Genomic DNA, 21,212 nt, shown 5'->3' with positions numbered 1-21,212 from the left:
ATGTTTTAGATTTTTATCTTCTTGTAGTGGAAAACCATGCAATAGGATTCATGCCTTGATGGATTATTTCAAACAAAGGTCAGCAGTCCAAGTTGATAAAACACTTCACAGAAGAAAAACACTACTCCTGGGAGAAGAGGCACAAGGCCTGAGGACTCTCAAAAGGAGACAAAACTGCTCCGGAGCACATGTGCCCATTTTTTATTTTGTTTTTGTATTTTCCTGAACTAATAGCTTCAGTAGCAGCTTTGCAGTTCTGAATACACTATGAATTGCTTCAACACAAAACAAACATTTCTTTGAGAACACGCACAGTGAATGACTAGGCCAATTCATTTATGTGCAGACAGCTGTATTCCTACTATACTGTAGGCCTTACATATCGTTAAATCTTGATACTATCAACACAAAAATGGACATCTTAGAATTTTCAACCTATGAGATAGTTTAAAATGTACAATTTTTTCCCCTCCACACTTAAAAGTTTCCTTAACTCATCTTCTACTTAAGTCTAAATGTTTTATTTCTGCATACTATAAGTTTTACTTACGCATTAGCATAGCAAGCTGGACAATGACAATTTATATTAATATGAATTTAGTATTTGCTTTATAATCAAACATAGGTTTTATTACATAGGCTCCAAGATATTTATACTTCTCAAGTCCACTTTGGAGCTTTTTGTTTTTCTTTTTGTATAGTATTTTTTAATTTATATTACACCCGAAAAACAAAAATTAAAGAGAAACAGTTTTAAAAGTATGAGCCGCAGGATTTTCTCCCTTGCCCCCTTTGGCTTGGCCTGGGGGCGGCCTCTGCTGCCCCAATTTCACTGACCCCACATCTCCAGAGCAGTCGGCTCCCGGGAGGTGGGCTCCGTGCGGTGGGGTGGGAGGAGGGGCGCGGCGGCGGCGGCGGCGGCGGCGGCGGCGGCGGCGGCGGCGGCGGCGGCGGCGGCGGCGGCGGCGGCGGCGGCGGCGGCGGCGGCGGCGGCGTGGGGAGGGAGGTGCTCCTGGTGAGCCGGCGGATTTTCTCCCATGTCTCCTTGGGCCTGGCCTCTGCTCCCCCGACTTTCGCCAGACGCACGTCTTTACGTCCGCCTGCTCCGGGGAGTGGGCTTGGTGCACTCAGGGGGTGGGTGGCAGCTGTGGCTGCAGCAGCGGCGCTGAGGGTAGGGGGGCTGCCCCAGAGAGGTGGTCATTTTGCTTCCAAATCCACAACGACCTGGCCTCCAGGCAGCCTCTTTTGCCCCAAGTTCACCGGAGGCACGTCTCCAGGTCAGTCGGCTCCCGGGAGGCAAGCACAGTGAGGTCAGGGGGTGGGGGTGGCTGCCCAGGTGAGTTGTGGATTTTCTCCCATGTCCCCCTGGGCCTGGCCTGGGGGCGGCCTCCGCTGCCCCAGGTTGGCGGGCGCAACTCCTAGGTCAGCCGGCTTCTGGGAGGCCTGCGCAGTGTGGTCGGGTATGTGGGCGGGGAGGCAGAGTTGGCAGCGGGGCAAGGACTCACTGAGGAGTGGGATCTAGCCTGGGGTGGTCATTTCTCCTTCTCTCTCCTCCCTTCTCCCTCAGGCGGTGGCAGGAGCGCGGGTGTCGGAGACCCACCCCTCCCCCGCGGCAGCCCGCCCCTGCGCGCGAGAGAGCGCGGGAGCCCAAGACGGGGCCCGCGAGCGCTGGAGACGGCAGAGGCGCTGGCCTCCCAGGCCCTGCTCTCTTCGCTCTGAGTGGAACTGGACCCAGAGTTCAAGCCCCAGTGCCAAGCGTGCTCCTGTAGGTGGTCACTGGTGAGGCCAGATCTCCATGGGAACCGGGCCAAGACCTTGGGGATGTCGCCACTGACCCCCTGATCCGGGAGGAGTAGGACCAGGAGGACAGCGGTGGTCGGGAAGGCTGGGCCATGGCGATCCACTGCGGCAGGGCCGGAGCACTGGACTCTGGATTGCTTTTTGAGGACTCAGCCTGGCCAGGCTGCTGGCTCGTGGAGGGCAGGACCCCAGACCCGGACCAGCCACTGCAGCAGGTGCACTGAGCACGGGGAACACAGCTGCCTCATTCCAGCAAGAAAATGTTGGGTAGCTGGTTCTTCCCTGTAAGACCCACCTGGCGCTCTCGGCCCTCTAAGCAGGAGATGGAGTTGCTGCGGATCACTGCTTGCCCCTAGATACTCCTGTTTCAGAACTTTCCAGGGGTAAGCTATTTATTTATTTTTCTTATTGAGATACAATGGATATATATATTTCATTCATTTTAGGTATAATGATTTGGTATATGTATAGTTTACAAAATGATTACCACAGTAAGTTTCATTAATATCCATCGTCATGGATGCAGTTCTTTTAAGCCGTTCACTTTAACAGACTGCTGATAAAAGCTAGGTGTGTTCCCTGGGAGGATCAGCTTAACACAAATTGGTGCTCCAGAGATAGAAGCCTTTAAAAGCTTATTTCCTTGTACATAAGGATCATATAGTATGTGACCTTTTGGGATTGGCTTTTTCCATTCAGTCTCGTTCCCTGGAGAGTCATCCAAGTTGATACACCTGTCAGTAGTTTGTTGCTATTTCCTTGCTTAATAGTATTCCATTGTATGGCTCTATAACATTTTATTTAAAGATGTATTGGTTGATTGGATATTTGGGTGATTTCCAGTTTTGTGCTATTTTGAATAAAGCTGCTATGAACAATTGTGTAGATATTTTTGTGTGAACATAAGTTTTCATTTTTCTGGGATAAATGCCCAATGACTTCATTTTAATGGTGGCCTTATATTTCATTGTATGACACTGTTTTTCATTGTATGAAGTAAGTATGTGGTTTACTTAGATGGTTATTTACAGATGGATTGTTGAGCTGGTACCTCCCCCGTAACCCCCCACATCGTTTTCCTGCTGTTATGAACATCAGTGATGAGAATCTTATAGACAAGTCTTAAGGCACATCCTTCTGTTTCTAGAAGTAGAACTGAAGCTTCAGAATATGCATAGTTTAAAGCTTTGCCTTTTCCCCGGTTATCTTTCTGTTTTTCTTTCATAAAAACCTGCTGGACTCCTACAGCCATGACTGCTTCTCATGCCCTTACCAGCACAGAGCATCTTTGTAGATGTCTGCCTCAGCCCTGGTGGCAGCACACACTCAGAGCCCCACTGCTGGTTGTCCAGCCCCACTTGCCTGAGAAGAGATCTCTCAGAGTAACAGATTCCAGCAAGATCTTATTTTGTGTGAGGTTTGTGACCCTGCTCTAGTGGTTCTGTAAAGCTTCAGAGGATTTGGTATGAGGTGGGCACAGAGAATTATAGGAAATTATAGGAAATCACTCTGAGTCTGGCTTTTCCTATGCGTTGTCTCCTATTTGTACCTTATATTCATCCAGAAGAACTGGACAAGGCCCTAAAAAAAGAAAAACCTTTGAGATGTGAGTCACTTTTTATAAAAGCTGATTAATATAAACAATATAGGGGTGTGTGTGTGTCTGTGTTCCATGCCCATTTGAAGCTCTTAGAAATGAGATTTAAGTATAGTCTTCTAATGAAACTGTTAAGTATAAAGACTGGTAAGATGCTTTTCTTCTTATGCCAAAGTGTTGCAATATTTCTGTGTGACTAGGCAGTAATTTTCAAGGAATAAGATAGGATTAACAATATATATCTTCTAAAATTTAGGCAATGCATTTGTGTTTTTCTGAGATAAATGAAATCTTTGGTTTGAAAATTACTTTCTGGTTGGAATGTGGCAAACTGACATTTCTTCCAAAGTAAGACTTTTTTCTTTCTTCTTGTGTTTCAAGATTTATAGTTACTTATTTTTTTCTTATTTACCTGTGATACTGTATGTAAGATGAATCAGGCTGATTCCAGTAAAAATTGTTTTACTGTTAGAATGGCAAATCACCCTTCCGGAAGATTGGATGATTTCAAGAAGAGATTGTGCTCACTAAAGTTTTAATGTCTTGTGACAAAGATCTCCTTCTTACACATAAATGGGTAAAGGAGGTTAGCAGAATCTGGCATTTCTCTTTTTAAAGTTATAAGAAATTCTTACTCAGTCATTTAAATACCTTCTATAAATTCATAGCTGAAGACTAATAATGAGTGTAACAAAATGAGTAAAGCATGTAAAGCATCTTCTGTGGAAATTGTTCACTTTCTCAGAGATGATAAAGAAAGCCATCTCTTTTCTTGTCGTTTTTTCTAATTATCATTATTCCTACAGGATTGGTGATGTTAACATGAAGTATCTAGACCTAGTATGTTGAAATGCATTTTGGCCTAGGAAAGACAGTATAGTATTGAACATCAAGTTGGTCGTTTTTTTTTTTTTTAAATCTGTAGAATGTTTATTATGTAAATCCAGTATTTGACTTACAAGTAACTACCTGGTAGATGTTATACGATTCACTCTCTTTACTTGTAGATTTTAAAAATTGAAGTATAGTTGATTTACAGTGTTTCATGTATACAGTTAAGTAATTAGGTTATATATATTATGTTATATATTCTTTTTCAGATTCTTTTCCATTATAGGTTAAGAGATACTGAATATAGTTCCCTGTGCTATGTAGTAGGTCCTTGTTGTTTATCTGTTCTATATATAGTAGTATGTATCTGTTAATCCCAAATTTCTATTTTATCCCTCTCCCCAACTTTCCCCTTTGAAAAATATGTTTGTTTTCTATGCCTGTGAGTCTGTTTCTGTTTTGTAAATAAGTTCATTTGTATCATGGTTTTAGATTCCCCATATAAGTGGTATTATATGATACTTGCTTTTCTCTGTCAGCCTTCACTTATTATGATAATCTCTAGGTCCATCCATATTGCTGCAAATGTCATTTCATTCTGTTTTATGGCTGAGTAGTATTCCATTGTATAAATACATTACATCTTTATGCAGTCATCTATCAGTAGAGATTTAGGTTGTTTCCGTGTCTTGACTATTGTGAATAGTTCTGCTGTGAACATTGGGATTGGTCATTCTTATCTCCAGGTATTATAAATAATCTGAGCATGCAGGAAGGGGGCTCTGCTTAGTGGGGGAGAGAGGAGTGATCCCTAGGGGAATTTTTGGTAGAGCATTATCTTTGAACTCAGCCAGTCCAGCCTTTTTCAAACATAGTAAATATCCTTATTTTCCTTCAGGGCATTAGAAACGTCCTGGAATATGTCATCTTGATTGAAGCCCAGAGTTTAGTTTTAGTTTTGAAATAAAAATTTCTCTACAAGGCATGTTATAGACAACTTTTTAATTAAAAAAGAAGTACTTTTGTAATGATCATGGAAATACCTGCAGGCCCGAGAACTCCTAAAAAAATCTTTGACTATGAACTTGACTAGACATGGGGACCTAAGATGCCCTGAGAGAGTATGGTTTGCATTTGATTAAATGCAAACAGTAACATCAGACATGCAGACCATTTTGACTAAAATGATGATGTTTGATTCTAATCTGAGTGGTTGTTTGGAAACAAGTCAGCACCATGATTGTTAGTTTATTGAGGAGGTCAGAAGGTACTGGAGGAGAGAAAAAGTTACATTTTAAATAAATAAGATTTATTATATAGATATTTAAAGAAAGATTTGCTTATGAAAATCTAGAGTGATGGTGGGTGTAATAAATAAAGAGGAACTGAAAGACAGCAGTGCATTTCTTGGTGCATAAATGGGGCAAAAGTCATTGGGTTCCTTTGCCTTCTTTAGTGACAGGTTGAGTTTTGGTGGATTATTATATCTTTGGGTGACTATGTGGAAGAACTTCCTGATATATTTTGTGTACTTTTTGAATTTGGATAATGTTTAACAGTGACCATGCCTTTGCCTGCAGTGAGTGGATAGTCTTGTTCTAAAACTGGATTGGAGTCTGGTGGTTTCACACAATTTATTAGTTCATAATGTCTGGCATTGACTTGTTTGTGAACATGGAATAGTCCCCATTCATTGCTCATTATTGTGTTTGAACAACAAATACATGTGAGAGTTTTAGGGTCCGTGCTAGCACTGAAGTTGAACAACGGTCTGTGGATCCAGCCAGAGAAAACAGCCAGCCTGGATGTTGCAGGTTTCCTCAAGTTTTGGAAGGTTGAATTTTTTGTGTTGCTGCTTTTTAAAATTTTTTTTGTAACTTTTTTATTTAAGTGTAGTTGATTTACAATGTTAGTTTTGGGTGTACAGCAAAGTGATTCAGTTATACATATACATACATAAACACATTTTCTTTTCAGATTCTTTTCCATTATATGTTAGTACAAGAAACTGAATATAGTTCCTTGTCCTATACAGTAGGTCTTTATTTTTTTTTTTTGTTTTTCAGTTTTATTAGGTAGATGTTATAATTTGACTGCACATATACAAGAAATTTGCATGGAAATCCATATACACAATATACTGCACATATTTTTAAAAATTTACATATATGTACTGTTCATTGTTTATAAGAATGTTTAGAGCTTTAGCTTTTTAAACTTACATAGGCGGGTATGGGGCCTGACTGTATTGCAAGCGCACCCCTCCTGCTGTCCTCCTGTGGCTCCCTGTTTCCAGTTGAAGCAGATCTTTTCTGCTAGGCTCCAGTCTTTTTTCTCGATGGCTTTTTAGCAGTCAGTTGTGATTTTGTTGTAGGCGTGAGGAGGGGTGAGCTCATGGTCCTGCTACTCCACCATCTTGACCAGAAATGAACTTTTCTATATTGATGAACTTTTACAAAGTGAACACAATTATGTAACCATAACCTAAATCCAAACCTTCCTATCAAGTACTCTGAAGCTTCCCTGTGTCCTGTCCCAGTCAAATAATCTATTCACCCCAGAGTTAACTACTGTTCTGACTTTGTGATCAGAGGTTAGTTTGTCTTGTTTTTGAATTTAATGGAAACAGGATTATGTATCTGCTCTCCCATCCCCCCGGTGCTTTCATACAGCATTGTGTTTGTGAGATGTATACTATTTTGTGTGTGGCATTAGCTTTCTCATTTTCACTGAAGTTTAAGATACTATCATAAGAATATACTGCAGTTTATTTCTCTGTTCTACTGCTGATGGACATTTGAGTTATGTGCAGTTTGGGGCTCTTTAAATAGTGCTGCTATGGTAAATCTTGTACATAGCATTCCCTGCACATAGCACACATTTCTTTCTGTTAATTGTATACCTCCAAGTGGAGTTACTTAGCTATTGGGTAAGTGTGTTTTCACCTTTTATTAAAGGTGAAAATAGATACTTTCATCTCCTAGGGTGAGTTCTTTGGTCACAAGAGAAATGGACTTTGTGAAAATGTTCCAGCTCCAGTAGCTTTTAATGGAAGCTTGTGGGGCCTTGCTGTCATTCACCAGCACAGAGTAGCATGACATAATAACCTTGTCATAAGACAAGTGTCACATCCATTTTCTTAGGAGATCCTTATAATAAGTAGGTCAGGCATCTTTATCCTCATCATTCAAGTCATGAAACTGAGGTGAACCAACTTAGTGGCAGGGCTCTCACAAGAACCAGATGATGACAGCTAACATGTTTACCACCTGCTTACTGTGGGCTTGATATTGTGCAAGGTTCTTTACATATTAGATTTCATTTACTCTTACAGCAGCCCCATGAGGTATATTCTCCATTATCACCCCCATTTCATAGATAAGAAACCTAGGCTTAAAGAGGTTAAATAAATTGTTCAAGATCACATGGCTATAACCCAGCAATGCACTTGGATTGTCAGGTCTTTGATCTCCATGAAATATTTCTGTGAAAAGCCTGTCATCCATTCTTGTATTATTTGTTCATTTGTGTTTTCAACAGACAAGTTTTTGAGCCCCTCCTTGGACTCCATGCTCATCATGAAATCCACCTGCAGTGATTTCCTGGACTTGTTTGTACTGCGTGTGCTTGTTGAGAGAAAGTGATGTGCTGTGGCTTTCCGTAAACCCCGTCTACCTGACCGCTAAGTCTAGCATTCTCCCCTGGTCTGTGGTGCTGGTTAGTGTTTTTACAGGGTTAATTGGGCTCCCTTATCACTGCTGTTTGAGGCTACACTTGGGTCACTGAAGGGACTTTTCTACACATCTTATGTCTTTGGTGGCATAGCTGACACCATTTTAGTAATGTGAGTTCTAAATAGAGATGTTTACATTGGTGCTTAAAAGCTGAAAACAAGTATACTTTCATTAAAGGCGTAACAATAATTATAGGAGTGTCAGTAATAGAAAGCTGAGTACACATATCCAAAAATCCTTTAGTAAACCATAGGATAAGTAATCCTAGCTGCTGCAACAAATAATCCTTGAAATTTCAGTAGTTTAATATCATCAGCAATTTCTGTCTTGCTTACATCCTAATTCCACGTGTCTCAGTGGAGTTGGGGGTGGAACTCTGCTCCACATAGTCATTTAGGGACCCAGATGGCTTTCTGTCATCAACACATGGTTTTGAGGTCCTCCTGGCCTTATCAGTCAATAAGGAAAGGAAATAGATGGTTAACATGCTTCCTTTTAACTGCCCAATCACAGGAGTGTTACCTCCCTTCAGCCCACATTGTGTTGGTAAGAACCAGCACATCCAGCTAAACTAGGTCCAAGAGGGCTAGGAAGTGTGATTTGCTTATGTGCCCAGAAAGAAAAGTAAATGCATTTGGTAGGTGTCTAGCCAGTCTCTACCAGAATCTCCCCTTCTAACAGCCAAATATCCTATCCACTCTTCCTCAAAGACCTACTCAGCCCCTCCCCAGAGCAAACAGCCCAGAGTCCCATGCAGAATGGTATCCACCTGACAGGCCAGGGTTTCCAGGTGAAGCACGATTCTCTTTGACAGGTTTCAGTGTAGCTCCTCATTGTGTACTAATCAGTGAGTTGAAAGCCAAGTCACTTCCTCACCTCACCCAATACGACGGTGAATCTGTAAGAACACTCCTATCCAGAAAGCAGAGTGAGGAAGCTATGGCAATCAGTAACACAGCTTTGAGAGCCACTGAAAGACCTTATGAAGACCCTCTACCTTCAAGTTGGGCATTTTCCTTAATTAGGCCATTATTCTGCTCTTAAGGAGGAACTGCTTTATAAATATGTAGTTCCATGGAGCTCCTGGTTCCAGTGGTCTTGTGTCCCTTCACCACTGGCTTCAACTGATGTGGGTTTCAGGGGGAGGGGACGCCCAATGAGAATGCACTCTTCTCCACCTGCTTTCTGCCTGCAGGTACGTGGTTCTAAGGCTGCCAGACAAGTCTCTAGCTTTTTTTTTTTTAAGTAGAGTTGTGGTTTCTTTGTCATCTTTGTCATTACAGCCCCTTCAAAAAGTTTTTAGGCTTCTGATCTGTTTGGTTCCACTCAGCCCCATGTGCCAGTAACTACAATAACAGAACATTAGTTTTTGTTGGGTTTTTTTCTCAGGTTAATTGCATCTGTCTGGTTATTATGAGGAGCAATAATCTTAAGTTTGAAGATGACACCGCTAATGTGATATTTGCCAAGGAACTGAGTCACTCTTCAACCAGGAATTCTCATGAAATCTTGCTTTTTCTTAGCATTTGAGTCCAGATGCAGAGAGAGAACCTAAGAGGCCCTGAGTTTCTAGACTCTGTTCCCTTGGATTCCTTCTTTAAAGACCAGCCCATTCTGTCTTGAGCTTATCTTTCTCCCGTGGTATCTTGTCAGCAGTAGCCAGTAGTAGCTGGCACTTCACTCCCTGTCCTCTCCTGCCATTCTCAGACTCTGCCGAGGACCCCAGGCCCAGGCGCCAGTGGTCGGCCTTGTAAACCACTGTAGGTGACAGCTTAGCAAATGTTTTGTCACTTTTCATAAAATGTGAGTTTGCCCCTCTCCAGCCTCTAGTATCAGTTTCCTTGCCACCCAGAACCCAACCACTAAGCTCATGACACGAATTTTAACTTCTGGTCACCGTCGCCTCACATTCTAAAGGCCAGAACTGGTGATGGTCCCGTGTAGACTGGAGGCAGAGCAGAGTGCGGTTCAGCTGGCGTGCAGCATGCATGGGGAGCAGTGAGCGGCCGGCCGGGTTCTGCCGCCACGAAGAAGGAAGGATGCTTAGGTTTTCTGAGCATCCCAGCTACTTCTCACAGTTATTTCTAGAAATTGTTGAGAAGCCAATCTACCTCATTGAATCGGTAGCCTCTTAAACTTTTCTTTAATCTTATTTTATAAATTACAAAATGAAGTGACCTCAATGACCATGATTAAGGTGATTTGAAAATGACAATATCTGTATTTTTGGAGCTCCCATAATATGCTGATGTTCACCCACATTTATAACATCTCCTTAAGGGGTATTTCTCATATTTTAAAAATGTAATGTTCTGAAATGTTACATTGCATTTAAGTGTTTTAGGCCACAGGAATGATTTCATTTAAAAATCCTAGTGATTTTGTTTTAAGATTTTCCTACACTGTGATGAAATTCATGCATTTTAATATTTATATTTTATGCTTCATTGATATAAATTATGGTTGCTTCTTTAGTTTCTACTCGAAATGTATGAAATGTTTTTCCTGCCTCAAATGTATGTTGACTTTATAATATGGATAAAAGATATATTACAAAAGAACCATTTAGATTCATTTTTTATTTTTCTGAAACAAAAGCAATCTCAGTCTTATTTGGTTTATCTTTCCTTTGAAGCAGATCTTTGAGTCAACCATGAAATCCCTAATATTATACTGTATTGAAATTATTATCTGAAATTTAAAAAATTATGTGACACTATGTGAGTATACTCTGTTAACCAGAACTGTAAGTAATATATTTAACATTAATGACCTAATTTGACAGTTATAGGTATTAAATATATTTAATAGTATTATATATGTTAATAATTTAATGTGTTTTCTTGTATATCATGTGTCTACATATATGTTAATTTTGAGGAGTCATACAGGGTTCATCCTCTGTGTCCTGTTTTGTTTTATAGCTATAAGAAACTGGCTGAGAATAAAGAAACTGAATTTGTTAACCCTTTACCCCTTAAGATGAATCCAAATGTTATGTCTCAAGAAACAAAAAATGTGAACTAATTTTTGGACAAAAATGAAGAGCATACAGTTTTACAATAGTCAACAAATGAAGGCACAGAAAATAACTGTTCAAGAGTAAATACTGTGGAAGAACAAATAGATTAAATGTACTTTGATATTTTGAAGAAAAAAAATCTCTTGGTCCTTGATTATTACCCCAGGATGACAAAATACATAAGGTAAGTGTTTATAGTTTATATTGATTTGACATAGTGATAAATGAAGTTACATGAATACTGTTGACAGGTATGTACTTCGTGAACCAGTGGGACTGATGACAGAGTAACGTCTACATGGATCCTGGGTATCTGTGAGCAGTAGCGGTTACAACACCCTGTCGTCCCCAGGTTTAAAAATGCCACTATAGCATTAACTTTCTTTTAGAAGCCATTCTTTACATTTTTTATTTTTTAAATAAACATAGTCCAGAATTTGAGTAGCATAAGAAAATTAAGTTTATTCTAGTGCTTTTTATTCAATCTTACCAGTATGTGTTCTGCAAAAGGTGAGTTGGCATTTTGTATAAATGCTGTTAGCGACTGTTGAGAAACTTATACATCACTGTTCCTTGTTTCTGTATTCTTGATTTATTCTGATTTATAGTCTCTGTGACCCCAGTATTCCATTTTTATTTTATGGTTTTATGTGTTTACCATAAACTAACCATAAACTATCTCCAGTTCCTTAAGGAATAAGGCAGGGTTTATTTAATATATATTTAATATATATAATCAGTTTTTACCTTGAGAAAGCTGAAGAAAAAATACAAGACTTTAAGTCATTTCAACTGTGTTCTTCCCCACTCTCCTCCATGTTCATTCTTGTAATTACATGTCTTGCTCTCTGGCAAACCTATTTTGTTTTATTATTTTGTTTTTTTTTTTTTTACTCCTGACTTTGAAAATGTGCTTCAGAATACTCAAATTCTGATGAATTAGGCTTGGAGAACTTGAATGTCATTACTTGCCTTCTACAAACCATGTTCTTCAGTAATCACTATGGTTTTGCCATCTGTTAAATCGTATTTACAACTGTCACTGATGTTTGTTTAAGTACTGAAGAGTTTGTACTTCTGCACAGACTTCTAGATCTCGACTGAGTTCTGGAGAAGCAGGGGCTGGGACTGGTACACAGCCATCACATGGGAAGGCCAGAAGTGCCCCTCCTTTGTTTAAAAGAACACCCCAGAGTGGATTCTATGCATCAGTGAGGAGCTCAGGCTATGGTGAAACCCAGTTAACCATTCAAGACATTTTCTACTCTTGAAAAGAGAACTTCAAAGAACATTATGAAAAGCAAAAACTAGAGATCCATCCCTGCCTCAAATCTAGCTGGGAAAAAAGGTAATTATATGCACTTTTCATAATAAAATTTAGTACATATAATGTATTATTTCATTTTCCTTATTCTCTATTTTCCCTGTTTCCTTCTCTCCTTCTGAGAACTTTCCTTATTTGTAGAAAAAAATTAATCTTAAGGTGCTACATTCCACCTCTGAAAGATAGATTCAGTTCAGTTCAGTTCAGGGTTTTTTTTTTTTTGTTTTGTTTTTTTTATCATTAGTTCTAGGTTTTCCTGAATGAGACCCAGAAAGTATGGGAGGTGAATATAAGATTGGAGAGTCAAACCCCTCCTCATCTTGTTGGCTTTATAATATCCAAAATGTTTACCAGAAAAGAGCTATAAATTCAGAATGCAAAGGGCAACATACAAATGAAGGTGGATACAGAGAGAAATATCTGGATGTGAGTTTGATCTAGTGTTGGGGAGTCCGGATGTTTTATCAATCACCTGTGTGCGTTTATACATCCCAGTGCCTCTCTCAGTTATTTCCTGGTGGAGTCATCCATTTTGGAGGGAGGAAAGGGTGGTTTCCTACGTAGAAGCCCACGGCACTATTAATAGGAATAGAAATGCTCAAGTCAGACCAGTGCTCCTGCTGCCTTTAGACTCTGGTGGGGCGGGAGGGCAGTAGAGCCAGAAGCACTTTGTGTTTTCCTTTGTGGTTCAGCTGAATAGGCGGCCAAGCCCATCGCTGCTGCCTGCTGTGATGGAGGAGAGCTAGCCTCACTGGGAAACTCACTTCCAACTTAAAGTGCCTCCCCTGCCTTTCCCTGCAGCAATCCATCCCAGGACCACTTGGACTGTATTAGAATTCTTTCAGCAGTGAAGTCTCTCCTCTTCTGTCTGTGTGGCTGTGCATCCGCTGCAGCAGCCTGTGCGTGTCAGATGTAGGGCTCCTCTCTGTCCGTGTGCAGGAGAGCAGCAGGGGTGGTGGCTGTTCTGTGTGCACAGGAATCAGATTCTGCTGGCTTGATGCAGCATCCTTTCCTCCTGTTCTTAACATGGGGACCTCGGATCCCTTCCCCTAACAGGCACCTTGTGTTCTCTTCCTCTTCCTTTTCTGTGGAGCGTCTGCTTGTGCGGCTGTCATCTAGTCACTGATGTTAGTAACTAACCCTCCACTGGATCTAGTGCTTAATGTTAAGAAAAACACTCAGACCATTTCCCAAATTTTAGAATCATCAAGAAGAGTGTGGAGGTTTTTTCATTAATGTTTTAGGAGTATTTGTCCTGTCTGTACCTTTGAGAGCAAGAGAATGAAATTTTGTTTTTGATATTATTTACTCTATTTATTTTAGATAAACTAACTCCCAACATTTCTGAAGTTTACTTTATCCAAATTGATTCATATGTGTTTTTGGGCACCGACCTGGGTCTAAGCACTGTTGGACGCCCTCCAGGTACGTTGGTAAACAAGGCAATGCCACCTCCCCTCCCCCATCTCATGGAGCTGTCATCTGATGAGGAGGGACAGACACTTAACAACGAGCATACAAATCAGTAAATGATGTTACATGCTAAGGAGAAATAGAAAGCAGAGCAAGAGTGTCAGTGGAGTCCAGCAGGTCACCACTTGGAATAAGATAGGGTTGGCCTCGGTGAGAGAGCCCTTTGAATGAAGACTTGTAGGAGGAATTGGGATTGGCTGTGTGGGTGTGTGTGGAAGCATATTCCAGAAAAATGAAACAGTCAGTGCAAAAGTCCCAAAGAGGGAGGAATGCCTGGCATTTTGGGGGTCAACATAGAAGCCCACATGGCTGGGGCAGAGTGAGCAGAAAGGAGAGGGGGAGGGGAGATCGGGCATCACAGGGACAGGCATGGTCGGCTTTTCTAGGGCATTAAGCAGCCTTGGGCTTTCACTCAGTGTGGAAAGGTGAGCGCCTGGGAAGTTGTGAGCATGGCAGTGACTTCACCTGATGCATCCTTTAGACAGATTCCTCAGGCTGATGCCATTGACCATATGCTCACAAATATAGACCCACACCATAGGGGCACAGGAAGAAGCACAGAGACCAGTTAAAAGGGAATTTGAGGAATCCAGGCTGGGAGTGATGGGGCCCGATCCAGGGTGGTGGCAGTGGTGGTAATGAGAAGCAGTTGGATGGGGATGTATTTAGAAGATAGAGTCAAAAGTCTAAAAGAGTTCTTTGGCGTTGTGAGAGAGGCGTCATGAGTGATGGCAGGGTATGTGGCTTGAGCAGCTGGAAGAATGCGGTTCCTCTCCAGCTGGGATGGAGCGGGAGGCAGAGTGGGCTTGGGGGTGGAGAGAGGACCAGGAGTTGAGCTGCTGAGATGCTAACTTTGAGATGCCTATTCTGTGTGCAAGTGGAGATGGCAAGGAGGTGGTTAGATGGGAGTCTAGGGTTGAGAGGGAGGTGTGGACTGTAGGTATCAAATGTTGTTAAAAATGAATATTTTTGAAGCCATGGGATTTTTTTTAATTGCAATGTAATGGATTTACAGTATTGGGTTAGTTTCAGGAGTACAGCAAAATGAATCAGTTTTTTTGCAGATTATATTCCGTTACAGGTTATTACAAGACATTGGGTAGAGTTCCCTGTGCTGTACAGTAAGTCCTTGTCGCTTAACTATTTTATGTACAGTAGTTTGTGTCCATTAATCCTGTACCTTTAATTTGTCCTCCCCCCACCTCCCCTTGTTAACCACAAGTTTCTTTTCTGTCTGTGAGTCTTTCTGTTTTCATATATGTTCATTTGTATTATTTTTGAGACTCCTCAAGCAAGTGATCTATAGTATTTGTTTTTCTCCATCTGACTTACTTCATTAGATGTAATATTCTCTGAGACTTGACAAAGATTATCAAGGGAGTGGGGAGGGTATATCTCATATGGTACAGTGTATGCTTAGCATGCACGAGATCCTGGGTTCAATCCCCAGTATCTCCATTTAAAAAAAAAAAAAAAGAAGAAGAAGTTAAGTAAGTAAATATATCTAATTATCTCCCTACCCTCCCAAAACAAACTAAAAAAAAAAAAAAAAAAAAAAAAGATTATCAAGGGAGCATATCTGGAGAGAAAAAGCAAACCCAAGGCCTGAGCCTGGGGCATGCTGACCTAAAGAGGGAGAGGAGTAACCTGCAAGGACAGAGCAAGGTTGAGGCAACCTGAGCATGTGCATTCCTGAAGACACGTGGAGAGAGTATATAGAGGAGAGTAGATCTGTGTCTGCTGCTGCTGAGAGAGAATGAGGACTGACAGCTGACCTTGGAGTTTAGCAGGAAGGAGGCTGTCTGCATTGGACACGCAGTTTCCATGGGCAACTGTGGCTGTGAAAGGCAAACTGAGTGGGAACAGGAGAAGTGGAATTGGCTACTTCAAGGTGGACCTCTGGAGGAAAGGGTGTAAAAGGTGGGGGGGGCAGTAGCTGGCAGGAGGGTGGAGTTGGGAAGCTTTTTCATTTGCCTTGTTTTGAATTTAATGAGAGAAATCGTGGTATGAATGAACAATAGAATGTGCTTTTTGGAAAGATGCAGTAGCTGGGAAGAAGTGCATGATGAGAGGAGTCGTAGAGCAGAGTCCTCGAGTAGAGGGGCTGTAATTGGGTCCAGGGCACAGTGGGAGGGTTGGCTTCAGGTGGGAACATGGACAGTTCATCTGTGGAAAGGCAGAAAGGAGGAGGGGAGGGGTGGGTGTGGGTACTGGTAGGGGTAGAAGTGGTGAGAGATGGGGATGATTTCCTCTGGTTGCCTCCACTTCCTCTGAGAAGTAAAATGTGCTGTGATGAGGCAGCAGTGAGGATGGGGCCAGGGTGCTGGAGGGGAGCAGGTGTGGGGGGGCTCTCCTGGAGGGCTGGGCTCCCAGCAGCAGGAAGTCTGCAACAGGTTGGTGACCGTGAATGTGAGCTGGGAGCAGGCAGGCAGAGGTGTGTGTGTATCTATGAGTGTACAGCCACTTTCTCCCACACGACTGCAGGTGTTGATAGTTGTGTAGTTGGATTTACCAAGAGAAGTGGTTTTTGCCCAATGAGTGCAGTGGACTGAGAGAGGAGCAGGAAGGAGCTGCCCATGTGTCTGGGATGTAAGCGGGGTCGTGAAGGAAGAAGAGACATCAGGGGTGTGGACAGTATGAGACACACAGGATCAACAGAGTGAGTCCCGGGGGCCCAAGCGCTGTGGGCATCCAGGTGCCAGAGGGCACGCCTGGTGGGGGTAGGACTGCCAGAGGGTAAATGCCTAAGACTGAGATGTGGGCACGGTTGTGTTACTGGCAACAGAAAAAGACCTGGAAAGCCCGTGGGAGAGAGCAGCTGGGGCAGAGAGATGTGCACAAGGAGGGAGTTGAAGGGTCTCTGGTGTGCAGTTGGAAATTACTAAGAGTGAAGCCAGACGTCAGGTCACAGTCGATGGAAATGAGGGGGATGGCATAGAGGTTGATAGGTGAAGGCAACAATATTTTTATGAACATTTTCCCTGATTTCAAAATTTCATAGTGTTTGCTACTGCCAAAATAAATAAAAACACATCACTAAAATTCATATTTATTTGAGTACAATGGCAAACTGTGATTTTCTGTTTTTGTACTGATCTACTTTTTCTCATTAGAGTCTCTGTTAAGTATGATTTTTTAAAAAATCTCTCTTTTTGTTGGAAAATTGCCAGAGTGATTTTAGTTTTATTACAAAGAACTGGAATTCCTTGGGGGTGGTTGTTACTTGTCACAGGTTGGGTGCCAGAGAAGCAGCCTCTGAGCCAGAGGCGCATGTACCAAAAGTCTAGAGACTGCTTGGCATCAGCCCTGGTTCCCAGGGAGCAGCCCCTCATTACTGGGGCTGACACAGTTCGAAGGCTTCTCTTTTTCACATAACCAGGAAGCCTGGGCCAGCTTATTCAGAGCTGGTGCAACTGTGCCAGGAACCAGACCCCTTCTTTCCTGCTGCAAAATCCCTAGTCTGTGACTTCAGTCTTCTTTGTCACAAGATGGCTGCACAACCTCCAGCCCTGTCATGAGGAAGAGGGCGAAGGGTAAAAGGTGCACACCCGTTAACTCAGCAGCTTAATCAGAGAAGTAGTCGCTGTCCTGGAAGCCCCATGTTGGAAATTTTTGCTTTCATCTTACTGGTCAGAACTTTGATCCTGTGCCCCTGCCCCCCACCCAACCCCAGGTGCATGGAGTCCAGGGAGAGGGGTGTTTTTAACTGGCACATTGCCAGCTAAAGGGGTGTTTTAACTGGGCAAAATTTTAGTGGGGAGGAAGGGGAGGTTGGCAGCTAGCAGTGTCTGCCATGTGGTGATTTTCCTTTTTATTCTAAATTAATTTTCTTTGACTGTCGACTCGTGTTTTTATTTTTAGATTAGTATGTTTATTGTCACAAAAGGAATATTTGCTCATTATTTAAATTCAAAAATACAGAAAAGTAAAAAGGAAGCAATAATTTAGCCAGAAACAGCTGGTGTCACAGTGGGTGAGCCTCATTCTATGCCTCTCATGTGTGTGTCCTGCAGATGGAAGGAAGCGGGGATGAGAGCTGGAAGGGAGGAGACAGGCAGGCACGTGGACAAATAAAAATGGAAGAAGCATTTTATAAGAACAGATCACACTTTATCAGTTCTTTTCATTAAAACATTAGGTTTCATTTTACTTAAATCTGTAAGAAGAAAAAGAAACTTCATCCTGAGAAATGTTACATCCCAAAAGGTCCCTTCACGAACATAGATTATGAAAACGTGTGAAAGACTGCCAAAGCTGTATTGTTATTTTTAACTGCTTTTTCCAGTTTTATACACGATCAATTTTCCCTTCTATTAAATATGTAGTAAAACTCTTACATCCCCTACTTGCATGACTCCTACCCATTTTTGTTGGTTTTATTTTTTAATAAGTATATTATTTATAACTTTATTTTATATACTATATATAATGTATGTGTCATATATCATTATATATATTTACATATGGTTATATTATTTATAATTAATATATTTATTATATTCTCTCCAGCAGCTGTAATTCCCTTAAGCGTTTGAAAGTGGATCTTGGTTCTGGTTATTACAGAGCCAGAACGCTTCTCACCAGTCCATTAGCCATTGCTCCTCCATTCTGGAATTATTTTGATTGCCTTATAATTTGACTGAATTTTTTTAATCCATTGTTTTTTTAAGAAGGGCTCAGAAGTCCCAAATTCTGCAGTGTTTTCATGTTTGAATTTCATATCTAAGCAACTTTTCTTTTCTGTATAAAAGGAAAAGATACTGTCCATGTATTATTACTGAAAAATAACAACTTATCGAGAAATCAAAATGAAGAACTCAGGAAGGGAGAATTCTGGTGTAAAAGCACTGGCTGACTGCAGCTGGAGCAAGAACCACCCGCCACACTCCCGCCGCCCCGTCCTGGGGAGAATCACAGTGCTGGCGGGTCTGACCCCTTCACTGGCCACGTTACTGGTCCTCCAGTGACTTGGAGGGATTAATGGCCTGATTTTACAATGACTCAAACAAATCCTTTATGAATGCTTTAAGAGGTTTCTACAGAAAACCTTCTACATCAAACTGTCCAATTAAATGTGATTACTACTCTATAAGGAAAAAACCTGGAAAAGATTTGAAGGAAATCTTGGGATGAGGTACTTTTGGGGACTTGTTTCTTCTTTTGACTTTTCTGTAGTTTCCAAATCTTTAAGAACCACTTATTTCACTTTTAATGAAAGAAGTAAACTTTGCATTTAAAAAGTTAACACCCTAAAGAAATTATATTAAAAATATAAAATTTTAATTCTTCACTTACCTCAAAGGCAGTCAGGGAAACGTTCCCTAGGAGTCAGTTCAGGACCTGCAGGGTTTGAGTACAGGCCTCCGAATCTCTTCTAGGGAGTTCCCTGAAACTTTATTTTTGTATTATTAACTGAATAATTATTGGTCTTAGAAATATTTCTGCTGTTTGGGGATTTATGAGGTACCTTAAAAGCCAAAAATTTGACCAAAATATACATGAATAACATTTTTTCTAATGTGATGTATGATATCACAGTATTAGAGCAGGATTATCATTTATTTCTTTAATCAAACTTAAACTAGTTGTTACTTTCCATGCAATTTATATTATTCCAGTGATATTATACCTTGATATACTTTATATAGAAAAATGTTCTTTAAAGCCCACTTAATCTGAACTAAAATGCTTCATAGAGTTATCAGCTGCTCTTTGATTCCTCTTTTAGATATTTTTAGTTATTTCTGTGAACATTTAAAAGAGTAATTTATTTAAAAGTGACAAAACCTGAAATTATCCCGATCCACATTCTCCTCGCATGTATTTAGCTCCATGTGTCATTGGACATGAGCCTTGGGTCAGTCGGCCTCCACGTCAGATGGATTAGAGGCCGATTCCGGGCAGGGGTCCCGCGTGCAGGGCCCTGCGTGCAGGGGGACGGCTGTGTGAGGGCGCTTGTTATGCACCTGCCTGCTGTGAGATCCTCACTTGTCTCAGCGCTCCCGTTGCATTAGTGCTTCTTGTTACATAATTGCCAAATGCACATTCAGCATAGTTTGTATTTGTGGTGCTTTTATCCATTGTTTATGACATTTAGGAATATCTGGAGTGGGAGTCACCAAGCCCGCAGCTCCAGCTTCCCACGGGGAAAGCTGCATGTCTCCCTGAGAAGTCTGAGGGCCCCTCAGAAACTGATGCCTGTGTTAGGTTTCTGAATCTAGATGTTGAATTTCACAGTAATATTCATAATGGTTGTATGGTCTATAATTATATGTTAAAATTAAATTATAAATAATGAAATTTCTTCTGCACTGAGTGATACTGCACTCACTCACTCTTACTGAACATTTATGGATTTTCTTGTGTAGTAGAACATTGTTAACCATGTCATTTTCATTTGTGTTTTTTTTTTCCCCTAACCACTGTGTTCAAATCTAATATATAACTCTCCACACCAAAGTAATGCTTTTCCTTAAAAGGATTCTTCAGGATACAGTGGTGGGAACAAGGAAGCAAAACTGACTATGTTTGAAAGAGTTCAGGAAGCAGAGGGAAAATGCAGAGGGGCACAGGCCCTCGGGGAGTGGATTACAGTCACATTCTCAGAAAAAGAGCGAGAGCTTTGGAAGATAAGATGGAGGAACTACAGAGACAGCAGGAGGAGGAACTATTCCAACTGAGTCAAGACAATTATATCCTTCGAGCCAAGGTACTAGACACATTGTCCTACTCTTCCTTTTATTTATGGGAAAAGAGCTAGTACTCCCTGCTAAATGCATTGTCACCCTCTGTCCCTGTGGCTCTTTGACTTGGTGCATTTGCTGCCAGTGACTTGGTTCCCGAGAGTGCCTCCCAACAGAAGAGCCTAAATCAAACCCCTGGGGAAAAATCAGAATTTAAACTGGCTCATATTGATCCTTCTCTTGTTAGCAGTCCTTTTTGAAAATAAATCCCTTAGTTCACGGTGGTGACCTTCAAGGAAGACAGAGTTTCAGAAAGATTGCTGTAGAAGGGCTAAGTTCAGAGAATGACACTGTGTAGCATTTCTGAGTTAATTCCATCCTCAGAACCATCAGCACAAAACATCCTGTAATGAATTAACTGTCGCTGGTGTTAAACTAATTCCAGTGTGATTACAAGACAGTTCTAGGTCTGTACACCTTGTGTTTTCTTTTATATTTCCTCACTTCATCATTTCCTTTCCCAAATAAAATAATTTCTGCATTTTCTTAGTGAAGTAGCTTTGAAGAGTCAAACAAGAAACAAAGGTAGGTTGCCTTTTGAGGAAACATCGGCTTCTGCCACTGAGGAAAAATTAAAGCAAATCAAAAAAAAAGAAATAGGAACAAGAGACACTTGTTCAGGGATGTCAACAGGTAGGGTTCTTCAGCACATAATGAGTTTGCTATGAGATCCTTTGGTTTTCAGAAT

At 41.3% G+C, this 21,212-nt stretch overlaps 1 long non-coding RNA gene across 1 annotated transcript; it reads left to right on the top strand.

The window, feature by feature from the left end:
• The first annotated feature begins 1,011 nt into the window (after positions 1-1,011).
• LOC116660536 lies at positions 1,012-21,090 on the top strand. Its single transcript, XR_004316124.1, has 6 exons — positions 1,012-1,277; positions 1,568-2,183; positions 10,887-11,168; positions 12,070-12,332; positions 13,632-20,490; positions 21,015-21,090. It is a non-coding gene; the product is annotated as an uncharacterized LOC116660536 (long non-coding RNA).
• The last annotated feature ends 122 nt before the right edge of the window (positions 21,091-21,212 follow it).

This window comes from Camelus ferus, chromosome 29 (genome assembly GCF_009834535.1).
Source record: "Camelus ferus isolate YT-003-E chromosome 29, BCGSAC_Cfer_1.0, whole genome shotgun sequence".
Taxonomy (NCBI): domain Eukaryota; kingdom Metazoa; phylum Chordata; class Mammalia; order Artiodactyla; family Camelidae; genus Camelus; species Camelus ferus.
This window is presented reverse-complemented; position numbering and strand designations above follow the sequence as displayed.